The sequence below is a fragment of the Mustelus asterias genome, chromosome 17 (genome assembly GCF_964213995.1).
Source record: "Mustelus asterias chromosome 17, sMusAst1.hap1.1, whole genome shotgun sequence".
Classification (NCBI taxonomy): Eukaryota; Metazoa; Chordata; class Chondrichthyes; order Carcharhiniformes; family Triakidae; genus Mustelus; species Mustelus asterias.
Window position 1 is genome coordinate 61,439,409 of NC_135817.1, and position 6,000 is coordinate 61,445,408.

Consider the following 6,000-nt stretch of genomic DNA (forward strand, 5'->3'; position numbering starts at 1 on the left):
GGTAGATAGCCAACACCTTTTCCCAAATGTAGGGGAGTCTAAAACTAGAGGGCATTGGTTTAAGGTGAGACGGGAGAGATACAAAAGGGTTCAGAGGGGCAATTTTTCACACAGAGGGTGGTGAGTGGCTGGAACAAGCTGCCAGAGGTAGTAGTAGAAGCGGGTACAATTTTGCCTTTTAAAAAGCATTTAGACAGGTGGGTAAGATGGGTATAGAGGGATATGGGTCAAATGCGGGCAATTGGGACTAGCTTAGTGGTAAAAACTGAGCGGCATGGACAAGTTGGGCCAAAGGGCCTGTTTCCATGCTGTAAACCTCTATAACTCTATGACTATGAGAAACCTGCCGTATTTTTCACTAATTCTAATTCAAATTAGCTTAAATCAGCAACGCTTTTATTCCGATTTTCCTAATACAGTCACAAACATTCCTTCAAGCACTTTGATGAAAGATGGCAGTCTATATGTGTCACTATCTTTCTCAGATGTCGATCTAACATCCCAGCTACGAATGTCACAGTTGTTCTTCTCACTGTTAACGCTGATCAGTATTTGTGAAGCAACTGCGAAAAGAGACTGACTTCACCCCCTGCCTTTTGGTTTGGCACAATTCCCATCAGCCTCTCCCCTTATGCCAACTCCAGTATTCTCAAAGGGCTGTCGGAAATGCCAACCAAGTGCGAATCAACATGATGCACCATGTGTTTTTAAGCTTTTAAAGTTTATTATGTGTCACAAGTAGGTTTACATTAACACCGCAATGAAGTTACTGTGAAAATCCCCCAGTCGCCACACTCCGGCACATGTTCAGTTACACTGAGGGAGAATTTAGCATGGCCAACGCACCTAACCAGCGCATCTTTCAGACTGTGGGAGGAAACCGGAGCATCCAGACGAAGCTCACGCAGATACAGGGAGAACGTGTAGGCTCTGCACAGACAGTGACCCAAGCCATGAATTGAACCCAGGTCCCTGGCGCTGTGAGGCAGCAGTGCTAACCACTGTGCCATAAACTCCACCACCACTGCCCCCACTACTACCCCCACTCACCGATCCAACTACACCCCCTCCACTGCCCCCGCCCCCCCCCCCCCTCCCCCTCCATTTCCTTGGCAATCAGATCTTTGAAATTGGAGGAGGTTCTTCATCAGGGATTACGGTAAAGCAGCATGTCACTCCAGTTCACCAGACCACAATGAACGCTGGATAGAGACCTACACATAGAGACCTAGAAGCAGGAGAGATAGTCCTCTGACTATTGATGGATACTACAGGAACGGCAGGATCTGCAATAGGACTGAAAATAATGTAAACGGAAATTGGAAAAGGATCTACTCGTGAGAAAGGTTTTGTTTAAGTTTGGAATGTGGGATTGAATTTTAGCCTGGAGGCTAGTACTGTGCAAAGACACTGCTGCAAATTCGGGAAACCTGGCAGAATGGGCTTTCCCACAAGTCATGCAAAGTTAATTCTCGGCTTGATTTCAGATAATGCTCGGCAGAACATCGTGGGCCGAAGGGCCTGTTCTGTGCTGTACTGTTCTATGTTCTATGTTCTATGATTTAAAGTGCCCAGCCACAGGCAGCCCAATTGACAGACTCGTATAGACTTTCGAGCATGAGGCCTGCTTCACAGGCCCGAAACCTGTGATAGGTGCATTGGTGTACTGGGGGGGGGGGGGGGGAGCGTGGTGAATCATTGGGAGGGGTGGGGGAGGGTATCCAGATTGTTGGGATGGTGGGGGGTGGGGGGAGTCATTCTGTATTGCAGGGCTAATGGTTTCACAGCCCTGGGAGTGGGTGTCCCATAGTGGTCCAGTGTTTCTTAATCACAAGAGAGAGGGTCAGATGATGGTCTGGGTTGAGTTCCAAAACGTGAGGTAGGGGATCTGAAGGTCATCAGAGGAGTGAGCAGACAAATTGTGGTTAGAGATGGGGTTGTTTACTCAGTAGCTTGTGTCAGGCCTGAGGAATAATCTTGTCCCTCCTCTCCTACCTGTAGAATGGCAATGGTGTTTACCTCATGCTGTGTCAGTCCTTCCTGACACCTAGACTGCCAGGTTTACCAAAGCCTGCGAATCATGGCCAACTTCAAGCTGGAGATAGAATGACTGCTGAGGTGAAGCCAGACATATAATTTATAATATTAAAATCACCAACCCCTTTCCTGTGAGCTGATTGGTTGCTTGTGCCTCCTCCCACCGCTGTTAAAACTGGAATTGGGCAGGTTCAAACCAGAATAAGTCCTGAACCGCATTTTAACCTTTCGCACACCCACAACCCTCACATCTTGGAGAGTATAGGTTCAGACCATAATGCCTTTCCTGGGGTTAAAACATCTATGAAAAGCTAAAGAAACAGATAGATGAGAGGTAAAAGAGGGACATTTCCTTGCATTTTTAGTGAAGAACAGCATAGAAAAATGTGAATGTGGAAATTCATGAGGAAGGCTCCAGGTTCCTGCAGCAGCGGGGGCCAGCTTAGATGCCTGGAGGTGGGCATCTGAGGGCAGGTTAGAGGCCTAATGTTCCAGGTAGACCTGGAGGCCCTTCCCACCTACCTGGGTATGAGAGCCAGCACAGGCCACCTTGCAGAGGGGTTTCTCCTTCAACCCGTTCACTCCCCCTGCCCTCACACACCCTTAGTGTTGACCTGGCCACAATAACCATGTCCAATTGAAGAGTTTTTTTAAAAGGTCTCTCTACCTACCTGATGCACTATCAATAAGGCGAAAGACTACCGATATGCCAATATAAGTGTAGGCTTTTATTCACAACAGAATCAGGAGCAGATCCCAACAATTAACTGACCTGGACTGAACAAGGGGGAGGAGACAGCCACCTTTATACTAGGTGCTGAGGGGAGGAACCAAACTGGAAGGGGATGTGTCCAGGTATGACAAACACACACAACGGTGGTCCATATAGGACAAAGGCACAACTGAGGTCCACCACACTACCATCCATCACAACTTGGTGGTCCTTTCAAGGTGGAAAGCTTCTAATTACCACCTGCCACCCCCCCCCCGCCCCCCACAATCTGCCACTCTCCAAATGCAAGAGCCTCACAGCCATCCTTAATTGGGCAGAGAACCTGTCTCTAGGAAAATCCCAATAATAACTAAATTTCCCCTGGGAGCAAGATCAAGACCCAAAAACAATCCTGACTTCTGTGTCAGGAAGGGTGGTGCCTTTCCAAGGCTGAGGAGGAGGCCTGGTCCTAGAGGCCCCATAACTACATGGAACAAACTATCAGGACGGCATGCGTGGACATTCTGGCTACTCCAAGCGTTATCAAAGTATTGATGCTGTCGGAAATCTGCTCATCCACCTTACCCTCTCATCCATTTCAAAGTAAGAGATATTCACCTTGCAGCACTGGTGGTTCAGTGATAGAATTCTCACCTGCCACGAGGGAGGCCCAAGTTCAATTCCCGGCCAATGCAAGAGCAGTGTTTAATTTGTCTCTGCGTTGTTGTTGGGGCGGCACGGTGGCACAGTGGGTTAGCACTTGCTGCCTCACAGTGCCAGGGACCCGGGTTCGATTCCTGGCTTAAGTCACTGTCTGTGTGGAGTCTGCACATTCTCCCCATATCTGCATAGGTTTCCTCCGGGTGCTCCAGTTTCCTCCCACATTCTGAAAGAGGTGCTTTGGTGCATTGACCTGAACATGTGCCGGACTGTGATGTCTAGGGGAATTTCGTAGTAACTTCATTGCCTTACTTGTGACGAATAAATTAACTTTAACTTTAACTTTCACCTCAATCTACCACTCAGCATATTACGTGGCAACACTTCAGAGATCTTTGTCCTGACAAAATGTTTGCCAATAAACATGATCCGATTAAAGGAGGTAGATTTTTGTGTGATAATGCGGAACAGGTAATAAATAGTAAGTCAACAATTTGATTTTCATCCCACCTGACATTCATTTCCATTGAAGTCAACAGAAATAACAATTGGAAAGGATGTACAATGTGTTGCCAACTCGCTATTGTTATGTATGTTTAGGGCATAGCCCCTTTAAGGTACCACATCATGTGACTCTGGGTATCTGGAGATCTGCTGGGGAGCTCCCTGGGAGGGCATTAGGAGTTGGAGAGTGGAATGAGTGAGACCTGCAAATAAATACTTGCGTTTCCTGACGCCTGCCTGTGGAGTCAGTTCTTGGGCTAAACCCCCAGTAGCCGAATACACGACAGCTATTAGTCATTTTACACCCAGCTTCAACTGAGATCTATTCTGATAAATCAACATCAGATGAACAAACTCTTTTGCTTTATGACTGTAATTTCTATGAATTATAAAGGTGCCAAAGCTGGATGGCACCATAGCTCAGTGTGTTTCCTGCCTTCAGTTTCATTGAGGATAGCTTGGAGGGCTGAAAGGGTGAAGTTGTGAGTTCTCCACTGGCTTTGATGCCATTTTTTGAATCTGCCTGAGCAGCAGGCAAGGCCCAGCTTAACGTATCCAGCAATGCCTCACTCCCTCCGATGGCACTGAAATGTCAGCATAAACAGTGTGCCCCTGGAGCAAGACCTAGAATACACAGACTGTGAGTCAGAAGTGAGAGTGCTACCACTGAGCAAAGGCTGACATTTACTCGAACTTAGAGTCCCAAGCCGGTCTGTTCAGAAACTATAATTACGTTTTTGGTGAGTGTACTTTTTTAGCACTATGTGGTTTTAAAACGTTCTCATTGGGAGCAGAGCGCAATTGGAGTGAAGGTTTGCCTTTCCCACATTTCATCTTTGGAGACCATAAGTGTGGGTTTAGAGTTAGAGCCTGTACTCAAGCCTTTCAGAACATTCAAAAGCCCAGTGTGACCCCTTACCCCTGACCTCGTGAACTTTCCCCACCCCAGTCCCAAACATACACAATAAATCAGGAATGTGTGGTTAGTTGACACGGAGACTGGGCTTTAAAAGCATGTGGATTGTGAAAGGAGGCGAAGGCTAAGGGAAGTAAGGAACTCCATGGTCCCCTCACGGTGGAAGAGGTTATTTGAGTTAGAAATTATTGTATCGCAGGGATGTACTTTAACTGTACATTATGGAATAGAAGTGTCTATCTGTTAAAAGGGTGAATGATGGAACTGTACTCATTAGTGCTGAATTACAGAAAGGGATTTTCTCAGTATTATGTCCACATGCTTAGAGAAAAACCTCAGATATTACAGCTTTGTACAGTCAGCCTGTGGGGAACGCTTAATCCTTAATTACATCATTTGGTCAACCCCACTAATAGCCATAATTAGGAAGTAAATGCAGACTTTTTAACCACAAATGCTTTCTAAAGTTTTAAACAGGTTTACCAACCTCTTCTCTCAAAATCCTCTGGTGGACAGTAATTCATTATTTTCACAGCATTGCTAGGTCCAGTTGTTCTTCTTTGATGTATTTAAAACACAGAATGGCAATATTGTTTACTTCCCTCATTTTAAACATCCTACGCAATCATTCATTGGACTGAGGAAGCTTTCATTATTTCCAGAGTCGGACAGACCTGAACGATGGAGAGGGTTGATGAGGGCAGTGAGGATGAAGTTGCGTACATTGACTTTCGGAAGGCATTTGTTGAGGACCCAAATGGACTGGTTGGGAAAATTGAAGCAAATGGGATTAAAGGGCAGCGGCAGCATAGAAACAAAATTAACTGGAAGCGGGGAGCAGTGGTGAATGGTAGTTTGTTTATGAGAGTGAAGGGAAGTAGACGGTGATTTTTCTCAGGTGCCGGTCATTTCAAACACATCAATGACCTAAATTTTGGTTCAGATTGCGGATTGTATGAAGATGGGGAATGTAGCAAAGAGTGGGGAGGATAGGAATAGTCTTCAGGAGAATGAGGGCAGACTGGTGAAATGGGAAGATGACAACAAAAACAAAACAAAATGCTGGAATATCTCAGCAAGTCTGACAGCATCTGTGGAAAGAGAATAGGCGTTTGCTACCAAATGAACCTGTTGGACTTTAACCTGGTGTTGTTAGACTTCTTACTGTAAG